The following is an 11,807-nucleotide window of genomic DNA, read 5'->3' as shown; positions in this document are numbered from 1 at the left end:
CCTACCGGACACATTTACCCACTACCTGCCCAATTTTCAGCTTTCAGTGTTGTCACACTTTGACAATTGCGCGGTCATGCACCACTGTACCCGAACGAAAGTTTTATTATTTGTTTGAGACAGATAGAGATTTTTTTTGACGGTGTTTAACCACCACTGGGTTTTTTATTTTTTTCTAAACAAACTAAAAAAGGACTGAAAATTTTGGGAAAAAAAAGTTTTTTCTTAATTTGTTATAAAATTTTGTAAATAAATAATTTTTCTCCTTTACTGATGTGCGCTAATGAGGCTGCACCGATGGGCACTGATAGGCGGCACTAATGGGCATTGAAAGGCATCACTGGTGGGCATTGGTAGGCATCACTTATGGGCACTGAAAGGAAGCACTCATATATGGCACTGATAGGCGGTACTGATTGGAACTGTTAGGCAGCACTGATGGGCATTGATAGTCGGCACTGACGAACACTGATAGCTAGCACTGATAGTTGGCACTGATATGTGACATTGATGTGCACTAATATGTGGCATTGATGTGGACTGATGGGCACTGGTATGTGGCATTGATGGGCATTGAAAGGTGGCAATTATGGGCACTGACAGGTGGCACTGATGGGGCTACACTGATAAACAGGGCACTGGTGATCAGTGTAGATGTCCCCTCTGAGGAATGCCACTTCGGCTCTCCTCTGCTCACGCTCTGTCAGCGTGAGGAGAGGACTGCCAATAACCGGCATTTCCTATTTACATGTGATCATCTGTGATTAGACACAGCTGATCACATGGTAGAGCCTACGTCACTGGCTCTTTACTGTGATTGGTGATCCGCTGTGTCCCAGGGACACAGCACACCACCGATCACCACACCATGGTGACATCCTCCCAGAACGTGAGAGCCGCCACCCTCCCGTCATTTCCTTATATGGCGTGCGGAAGGCGGTTAAAGTCGAACTAAACTGATATGATTTTTAAAAGTAGGTCCTTTTAAACTACAAAATACATACCTGAGGACCTTTTATTGTGAAGTAACTGAATGAGCTGTACTTATACCCGAAGGGGTAAACCAAAAAAGTACTTTAAAGCCAAACTGCACCAAACACTTTGATTTTAGTATTGGACAGTGTAAGGAAGGGTTAGATCCTCTGTTAGCTTTTAAGGTCTCTTCAAAGTAAGGTAAGTCACTATTTCCACTCTATGCCTGTACTGCCATCAAGGGGTCTGCATTTTGTCCATGGCTGAGTGGAGAGGGGGAGGAGACACAATGCCACTGATGGAGTGTATGGGGTTTGCAGTAGTGCTGTACTATTGGGCAGAACCAAGATAACGCTTTTTTAAACAAATAGAAGAAACCTATCTGCATACATCTGCAAAACTTAGGTAAATATCTTCCTAAAGGGTTACCAAAAAAACAGCCTATGCAGGTAAGGAGTGCCTGAAAAAACAAGCTTTGCTGCATTGACTAAAGTTGAATAATGCCCCTGCTATAGGTGTAGGCCATCTACATACCTACCAAAGCCTGGCTTACAAAAACCCAGAGATGGCATTATCAGGTCCTGCCCTGTTGCTAGGATGTTGAAAAGGCATTCCTAGCCGTTAGTACTCACCCTTAAATCTCAAGAGTGAGCTCTCAAAACCCCGCACATGCCTCGCCCGCTATCTCCTCTATCTCAGCATTGCTGAGCTCACATCTACTGTGATGGGGGAAAAAATGTGAATGCAAGGGCATTTGAATCAGAAAAAGAGCTTGTTCTGTGATGATGGCAGCGAGCAGTAATATTTCAAATAGACCGCGCTAAGCTCATACAATCAACTAAATGCCAGTGTACAAATTAAAGTGATAATGAAAAAAATTCTAATAAAATATTGGTATTCAGTCCCATCATATGAATTTTTAGTGCAATTTGTAAAAAAACGAGTGCCACAGCTGCAGTATATTTGAGAATTAAATTGGTGACTGAAGGGTATAAATACCATCTTCAATATGGCTGATTTTGTACTTCCTGAAAACGATCTATTGGTCGAAACGCGCTGAAGGCTTATGAAGCAACTTCTGCCGACGTCACTTCTGGTGTTTGGAATGCACGCTGGAATGGGACGGCCATTTGAACTCGCATTCATAATTAACAAGGCTGAATCAGGGGTGGACTGACAACTCATGGGGCCCCCGGGCAATAGGGGATCATGAGGCCCCTGTGTCCTTGCCCAAACTCAAAAAAGCCTATGAAAAAGGTACCAGGGGCATCTCATGGGGCCCCCTACTGACCCCGGGCCCTCGGGCAGTGCCCGGGTTTCCAAATGATCAGTCCGCCCCTGGGCTGAATACACCCAGTGCCAGGAAAGGTACTTTCTTTGTGAGTGGCATTTTTATTGTTTGACCCCATTATTAAAGTTCTATACGGTTTTACACTATGGGATGTCTATTTTTTTTTTTAATTTATGCTGAAAATATGAATTACTGCCTGTGGAGGAGAGGAGCTTTCTAATATTGATGCAGTCCTAGTGGATGGTTATCGGTTACCACCAGTAACCACGGCTAAGAGGGTGAAGGAATATCGGCCGTCAATACCATATTGCATACTGGGATAGTCCCAAAATCATGTTTGACTTACCTAGAGATAGCAAAAAATTTTTTTAGATTATTATTTGTTTTTTAGAACATACTGTCACCCTGGCAGTACAGTGTAACAATATTGACACTGTACTACTTTTGGGGGGGGGGGAGGGGGTGATGAAGATTTTTTTCTTTTTTACACTGATTGCTTTTACACCCATAAAGGCTGTAAAAGCAATAATTTCTCCCTCTCTCTGACTGCAGTCTTGCAGCCATTGAGAATTACTGTAAGAGCTGTGATTGGTCACAGCTTGTCACATGTTACAATGCTGTTGTGAATAGCCTTGTACCATGTGACCTCTGTGATCATTCACAGATTTCACTAGTAGTAAGAAATGAAGTCAGGAAGTGACATCTTGCTTACTACTATTCATGTGATCACTGATTGGCCAATCAGTGATCACATGATCTGGACCCCAGAAACAGGTCCCGTACAGCGATCGGTGTTCCGCTGTGTCCAGAGACTGTAAATGTGGGCGCCGTTTATGAGCGGCAACCTGCTCCTGCACTGCTCCCGCCTGGCCGTATATGTACATGGGCTGGACGGGAAGTGGTTAAATCTGCGTAGCAACAAGAAAAAAAAAAGCATAAAAAAATGCGGCATTTTTAGATAAACCATAGCCTTATAGTAAAGCAGCTGCTTTCCCTACATTGGAAAAGCTATAGTTCACTCAAGTTTATACAGTCATGGCCGAAATTGTTGGCACCCTTGATATTTCTCCAGGAAATCATGTATTTCTCACGAAACGTATTGCATTAACACATGTTTTGCTATACACATGTTTATTCCCTTTGTGTGTATTGGGACAAAACAAAAAAAGGGAGGAAAGAAAGCAAATTCGACATAATGTCACACAAACCTCCAAAAATGGGCTGGACAAAAGTATTGGCACCCTTTCACAACTGCGGATAAATAAGAATGTTACAAGCATGTGATGCTCCTGTAAACTCACCTGGGGCAAGTAACAGGTGTGGGCAATATAGAAATCACACCTGAAAGCAGATAAAAAGGAGAGACGTTCACTTAACCTTTGCATTGTGTGTCTGTCTGTGCCACACTAAGCATGGACAACAGAAAGAGGAGACGAGAACTGTCTGAGGACCTGAGAACCAAAATTGTGGCAAAATATCAACAATCTCAAGGTTACAAGTCCATCTCCAGAGAACTAGATTTGCCTTTGTCCACAGTGCGCAACATTATCAAGAAGTTTGCAACCCATGGCACTGTAGCTAATCTCCCTGGTCGTGGACGGATGAGGAAAATTGATGAAAGATTGCAACGCAGAATAGTCCGGATGGTGGATAAGCAGCCCCAAACATGTTCCAAAGACATTCAAGCTGTCCTGCAGGCTCAGGGAGCATCAGTGTCAGCGCGAACTATCCGTCGACATTTAAATGAAATGAAACGCTATGGCAGGAGACCCAGGAGGACCCCACTGCTGACACAGAGACATAAAAAAGCAAGACTACAGTTTGCCAAAATGTACTTGAGTAAGCCAAAAGCCTTCTGGGAAAACGTCTTGTGGACAGATGAGACCAAGATAGAGCTTTTCGGTAAAGCACATCATTCTACTGTTTACCGAAAACGGAATGAGGCCTACAAAGAACAAAACACAGTACCTACGGTAAAATATGGTGGAGGTTCAATGATGTTTTGGGGTTGTTTTGCTGCCTCTGGCACTGGGTGCCTTGACTGTGTGCAAGGCATCATGAAATCTGAGGATTACCAAAGGATTTTGGGTCGCACTGTAGGGCCCAGTGTCAGAAAGCTGGGTTTGCGTCCAAGATCCTGGGTCTTCCAGCAGGACAATGACCCCAAACATACGTCAAAAAGCACTCAGAAATGGATGGCAAAGAAGCGCTGGAGAGTTCTGAAGTGGCCAGCAATGAGCCCAGATCTAAATCCCATTGAACACCTGTGGAGAGATCTTAAAATTGCTGTTGGGAAAAGGTGTCCTTCCAATAAGAGAGACCTGGAGCTGTTTGCAAAGGAAGAGTGGTCCAAAATTCCGGGTGAGAGGTGTCAGAAGCTTATTGATGGTTATAGGAAGCGACTGATTTCAGTTATGTTTTCCAAAGGGTGTGCAACCAAATATTAAGTTAAGGGTGCCAATACTTTTGTCCAGCCCATTTTTGGGGTTTTGTGTGACATTATGTCATATTTGCTTTTCTGCCTCTGTTTTATATTTGTTCCAATACATACAAAGGGAATAAACATGTGTATAGCAAAACATGTGTTAATGCAATACCTTTTTTGTGTGAAATACTTGATTTTCAGGAAAAATATCAAGGGTGCCAACAATTTCGGCCATGACTGTATATGATGACTATCAAATATTTTGATTTCTTTTTTAAGCTTATGAAATGTTTTTCCATAGACTAGCTTGCCTAACAGCTTACACTTATGTGAACAAACCACTTTACTAAACAATAAAATCTTCATAAATATTCAGTTATTTCATTTTAAAGGATTATCACGTGGTCTTGTTTATATGGCATGACAAATCAGTTTATCTTTATAATTGATCATTGCAAAGTAATCTAGTTCTACAACATCCTTTTCTCTTGCTTTAATGTTAGTGACTTCAGCCTTTGCCATTTATGTGTCCTTGTGAACGTGATGTATATGTTTTAAATTGTATTCTTAATTTAACTTGGATCTCACGATCCATTACTCCACACCTATTTAATGCGGATAAATCTGTCATACCCTAATATGGAAACAAAAACAGGCCCCTGCTATCAAACAGTGGTTTCAAACAAATCGACCAACTCCGCTTCTTGGAAGAACTTTGTCAGGAAGGTTGAAGTGATACTAAAGGTTCCTTTTTTTTTTTTTTTGTACAATAACAAACATGCCTATAGTTACCTGTGCTATATAGTGGTTTTTCACAAAGCAGCCTGGAACCTCCTCATCTCGGGTCCGGCTCCCGCTTGCCGTCTCAACCAATGAAGAGGCAGAGACCCGGGACGTCGAAGCTGTCACGCACATTCCTGGATCTCGATGGGGCTCAGGTAAGTATTGAGGGGGCTGGGGGGACTGCTGCACACAGAAGGTTTTTTACCTTCATGCCTTTATAACTGCTTTAAACGATTAATCAAGAAAACAATACCAATTATTATTGATTATACCAATCAATATATGACAGCACCTCCAGCCTTTCTGGCGTGCTAATTAGCATAAAATACTTGACCCTGGGTTCACATCTGTGCGGGTGGTGCCACTCCGGATCCACGCGAAAATCCATGCAGCTGCACCAACCACACAGAGAAATGTGGACCCATGGGCGGGTGCCACTAATTCTAATGGCACGCCGCCCGCACTGGAAAACGCAACTGTACTGGGAACCAAGCTTCCTGTGCGGGCTGCGTTTTTCCAAAAAGTGCAGGGACTTCTTCCCTGCGTGTCACGGGCACGGGAGTCCATTCAAATGAATGGACTCTCGTGCCTGTGCAAAACGCGGCCCGCATGGCCGCATATATGTGAACCGGGGGTTAGTAAAGGTAACCCACACTGGCTTGATTAATTACCTGAGTTCGTTTAACCTGCATAGAGATTCTTAACACAATAACATTATCAAGGATAGTATGGACTTTATAGCAAATAAATAAATAATTAATTTACCATCAAGTCACTATAATCATTTATACTGTATGTTGGATTTATTATGCAATACAAAAACAGAGTTAATTAATTATCACGTTGCTTTAACAGTAATCAGTACAACTATAGATTTAGGCCTAGGAGCTTAGGATACATTAAATTATTTTTCATTCAGTAGGTACCAGCACCAGTGGCTCAGAACACAAGCAACTTGGACTATATTAGCAGACAACAAGATCCACCCCATCAGACCCTTCCTTTCAATTCTTCTGCAGCAGAATGTGTGGATCGAGTCTATGCCACTACTTATGCTGACACAGCTTGATTTAATTACCTGATTCCTTAGGTGGAGAAGATACTTATTGGATAGGACTTATTGCCCAAAATTCTATCACGCTAAATTATGAAACCCACATACAGTAGATTTGCAAGTGAGGGAAAGTTTTACAATATGGAGATTAATTTATACCATACCAACCAAAGATTGTTGAGTTGGATTATGGGACCACACCTAGGGATTCTCAAGGCTGCTTACATGATGACCTGTAGAGATTGTTCAGAGAGCTTGGAAATGATTGAATGATAGAACTTTAGATCAAGGGAGCATGAGTGTCTCCAGCTTGAGAGAGTGTCTTTCAATTGAGAGAGCATATTCTTTCAAGTTGAGAGAGTCTGAGAGTGATCTATTGAGGGAGAGTGATATTAAGAGAAAGTGCTGATCTTGTTGGAAGAGTGCGATTTCATGAGGGTATGTCCTCATTAGGATTATTATTATACAGGATTCATATAGCGCCAACGGTTTGCTCAGCGCTTTACATTATAGTGGGAGACAATACAGTAACAATACAGTTCGATACAAGAGGGATTTGAGGGCCCTGCTCCTTGGAGCTTACAATCTAGGAGATGATAGAGTCTTCCCTTTCCTCTCTGAACTTTCCCTTTTATTCCCAAAATTCCCTTATCTAAGCACTAGCCTAAAAGATGTAGTTCAGAATATTTAGCCCCTCTGATTGGAAGGCACTTATATTGATTAACCTAACGTGTGTTTAGATGTTGCCTGTACTTGTCCACCAGATAGTACTATAAGACTAGGAATTCTTATTTTTACTTCTGGAAATAAAATAGAATTTTTTCAAATCAAACCAGTCTATGGTATTATAATTTTTATCCCTGGATAAAATTTAGATATAGTATCCTCCTTATTGTGTGGATAGGTCCACGGGGAATAATATTATTTGTGATCTTCATCTTTTTTTTTTCTTAAGATGTTTTATTGATTTTCACATAAAGGTGGAACAAAAAGAAAAAAAAATAAAGCTAACAAAACAAAGAACGTCTAGTATCAGTAGCTTGGAATAATAGGCCAAAATGAGTGTAGCTGTTTCTGCTTTGCAAAGTAATTTCTCAAGGGGCGTAAGCAAAGACGAGTTATCTAGTGATCCAAACTGTGCTCTAATATCATGTCGGAGTTGATAAAAGTAAAAGGTAGAATGAGAAAATTCCTCTTGTAATTGTGAGAAGAGTTTAAAACGACCATCTCTGCGGATGTAGGATAGTAAGTAATTCAGAAAGGGAAGGGTTGGACCACAGTCTTGCATAATGCTAAAGCTGGGTCCCTTCCTTTCTTCTACTTCCCACCCCCATCTACCCTTTCTCTTCTCTTTATGTTATTGTTACTCTATGTATTTGACTTATCGATATCCATTTAATGCTGGTAATCTTAAATGATAATCGTTTATCCTTTTTTGGACATATATTATTTGTATATTATTCATGAATTTTTTTAGGTATTTATATTTCATTTAGCGCAGCACAAGTATTTTTTATTAATTGTTATATAACATACTGCATGTATTTTTTTTGACCTACCACAAAAGAACAACCCAAAACAAATTTACCTTCTCCTGCCAATCATAGAGATGCCACATGATATGTGTATGTTATTTGTTGTTTATACACATAGAAGAGCCCAGAAACAATTGTGCACATTTCACTTTTTTTTTTATCCCACGTAAAATACACCGTCACTAGCTGACACTGATACGAAGTTTAAAAAAGTTTAATACTGCCTAAAATGTATTGACCTTGACCTTTGATCCTAACCTCAACACAGACCTTGATGAAACCCTGATCAACTTTTTTTGCTTTACAATCTTCTCCTCTAGCAATGAGAAAAAAAGACACAATGACGCAATGGGGGAGATTTACTAAAACTGGTGCACGCAGAATCTGGTGCAGCCGTGTATGGTAGCCAGTCAATTTTTAACTTCAGCTTGTTCAATTAAGCTTTGACAAGAAAAACTGGAAGCTGATTGGTTACTATGCACAGCTGCACCAGATTCTGTGTGCACCAGTTTTAGTAAATCTCCCCCATTGTGTCCCCAGTTGAAGTACATGTATATTTTTGTCCATTCAAGAGGAGAAGGAGTACAGGGGTGGGCTGTACAATGACTGTTCATTGTGGTTGCCAATCACAGGCTACTAAAGTGATCTTATGATTGTTGGAATGGTCCCCCTGACTTCCGATATTAGTACAAGACTCAGAGCTGTCAGTGCACAGAGGGCTTTCAGCACAAAAACAGGTTTGCACATATGTGACCCCACAGAAGAAGATTTATTTCATTGAGGCCACATACATCCATCAGTCATAACCAAAAGCGGACTGACCATTTGGAAACTCGGGCACTGTCTGAGGGCCCGGGGTCAGTAGGGGGCCCCATGAGATGCCCCTGGTATCTTTTTTCATAGGCATTTTTGAGTTTGGGCAAGGACACAGGGGCCCCATGATCCCCTATTGCCCGGGGGCCCCATGAGTTGTCAGTCCGCCCCTGGTCATAACTTTATGTGAATAACATTGATTATCTTGTTACAATGGCATCTGAAAGTTAGTGGGATACATCAGGGAGCAAGTAAAAATTTTGTTCATGAGTGTTGAAAGCAGAAAAAATGGGCATCATAGTTTGTTGTGTATGGGCATACGTAGCTGCAGACCAGTCATGGTGCCCATACTGACCCATGTCCACAACCAAAAGCTTCTACAATGTGCATGTGAGCATCAGAACTGGGCTCCTTTTAAATCTGAAGAAATAAACTTGGGTTCATCACACACATTACACTGTACTAACTGTACAATCTCTTTTAAATTTACCAGTAACTATGTAGTGCAAGGGACTGCCTGATCGCATACAAAGTGATTGAAAAGATTAGGAAGTTCCTCATATTTGATAGTTTTCTCAATCAAAACTTAACCTTTAGAGTTGAACTGATTATGGGTTGTACAGGCAATCAACTATGAATGTTTTATCCATCTCTGACTATTTTTTTGTATTTACATGTAATTCAGAGTATAATATCAGTTCCTTATCTAAGACGTATGCTTATTAGGTCTATCTGTAGTAGTCTTTTGGATCTGTACCCATTTGGTAGGCCCTATGATAAATTTGAAGAAGATTGTATAAAGATTGTACAGTCCGCTTTTAAAGTTTATGGCTGATTGTTTTAATGGTGAACATATTCTTAGGCCTGGAAGGATCCAGTGCATTACATAAGAGCAATGCTCATGAAACTGCCCATGGGATAGCAAGGCCAGGTGGTGCCACATTGTGCCATGATAGTTGAACCTGAAACCAATGCATGGTATTGCTGTGCTGGGTAGGCATAAGGCGAGTAAGCAATTTGAAACATCACCAGACAATCGGAACTCCTAACAATATAACATGTCAATCTATACATGAAGTGATCTCACATATGGCCATAGATTGGTTTAAGGCTCCTTCAGTGAATACTCTACATGTAAATTGTAAAAGTGTATCCAGGAAATATCCAATTGCCTCTCGGGGAATCCAGAAGGAATTTTTTTCCCTGCAGGAGCATATTGGATCATGCTTTGCTGGGGTTTTTTTTGCCTTCCTCTGGATCAACTGTGAGTATAGGATTATAACTTTTTTTTTTTTTTATGGTTGAACTGGATGGATATTTGTCTTTTTTAAGCCAGACTAACTGTATGTCTAATCAAGACATTTTTAATTTTGATTATAGCAGGAAAGGATTGGAAACGCTGTAGTCTCTTTACTGCTATCTATGATTCCGTTAGATAGATTTCCCCTTATTGCTGACAGATCAATGAAGGTTAGAACCCTGGTCAGCTTTTATTTGCTTTCTGTGTCCCTTTAGCAGATTTTCCCTCACTTCCTTTCTTGTAAAACAAATTTTGGCCAAGAGGCCTACCTGGAGCTACACAGTTGTTTTCCAAAATCCCCTCAGCCAGCCATTGCCCCTAAACACCATTCACAGGTTGACAAGCCGTGAGAAGGCCTTCCATTGAAGTAAACAGAGTTTTGGGTGGACACTCGTAGAGGGGCACATCGACTGAAAATTATAACCAATGACTAGAGGTGTTTATCATAACTATAATGTGAGGCACCATGTTCTCTAATATAAGCCTGACAGGAGATCGTGTTTATCTCCTATTATGCAAAACAAACTCTAAAAATCACACCCATAACAGGGTGATTGATGATAAAATGCCACGTGAGTCAGGATTAGCAGCTGTGCCAGTAACCGGATAATTTATATGCGTCAATACACGGCCCCCACCCCATATAAGCTATATGAGAATATTAAAAAATAACTCCAGGCATACCTGTCCTCAATTTATTGATTGCTATGTATGTCACATAATGGAAGCTCTGTTAGATATGTGGTACAAACCACACTTGACACATGGACCTTCACAAGGCACGGTGGCTTCCATATACATATAAGAGTAAAAAGGATTGACCACTTGCTGCCCGTTCACAGTACTTTTACAGGCTCCGCTACCTAAATGCACATTTCCTGGCACATGCACACTGGACACAGGACAGAGTGAATTATGGTTCCTGGCATTCTCCTGCATTGAGCAGCCAGGAGATCATGTGATTGCTATGCAATCATATGATGACAATGTGTCAAGTACCTGACCGGAGGCTGCAATAGAGATAGGGCTCCCCTTACGGCTAAGTGCAGTGTGCCCCTGGAGGTGGAAACAGGAGGTGCAGTGCCCAAAGAAGCACGGGTTGCCAGTGGTGTTGCTGCTTGGAAATGTCTGATGAGATGGAACCCGTGGGTGCTCCAGTTGCAGGAGGAGTTTCTCCAGAGAACATGTGGATCCCGGAGGATGGGTAGTGTAGTCAGTAGCCAGAGCCAGGATCAATATGGAACAGGAGCAAGGTCAGGATCAAGCCAGGGTCATACACAGAGTAGCAGCAGACAGGAACAAGGTCAGGAGCAATCCGGGATCATACACAGAGCAGCAGACAGGAACAAGGTCAGGATCAAGCCGGGTCGGTAACAGGAAATCAGCAGGAAACTCAGGAACACAGGAACGAGAGGGGCTGACGATAATCCAGCAATCGCTAAGCAGAGCTGCAGTCCTTATAAAGGCCACTGAGTGTCAGCAGTTAGTGCACCCTGCGTGTGCTGGTGTGTTTTCATGCACAGGAATGCTTTATTACGTGTCGCCCGCCTATGTGCATGCGCACTTCTTTGCGCGAATTGGCGTGGCCATATTGTGCATTGGCGCAGTTGCCCGGGCTTCCTGGTCTTTTCCTC

Source organism: Staurois parvus, unplaced genomic scaffold (assembly GCF_062004578.1).
Source record: "Staurois parvus isolate SC_StPar_1 unplaced genomic scaffold, SC_StPar_1.0 ptg000137l, whole genome shotgun sequence".
Lineage (NCBI taxonomy): Eukaryota > Metazoa > Chordata > Amphibia > Anura > Ranidae > Staurois > Staurois parvus.
This window is presented reverse-complemented; position numbering follows the sequence as displayed.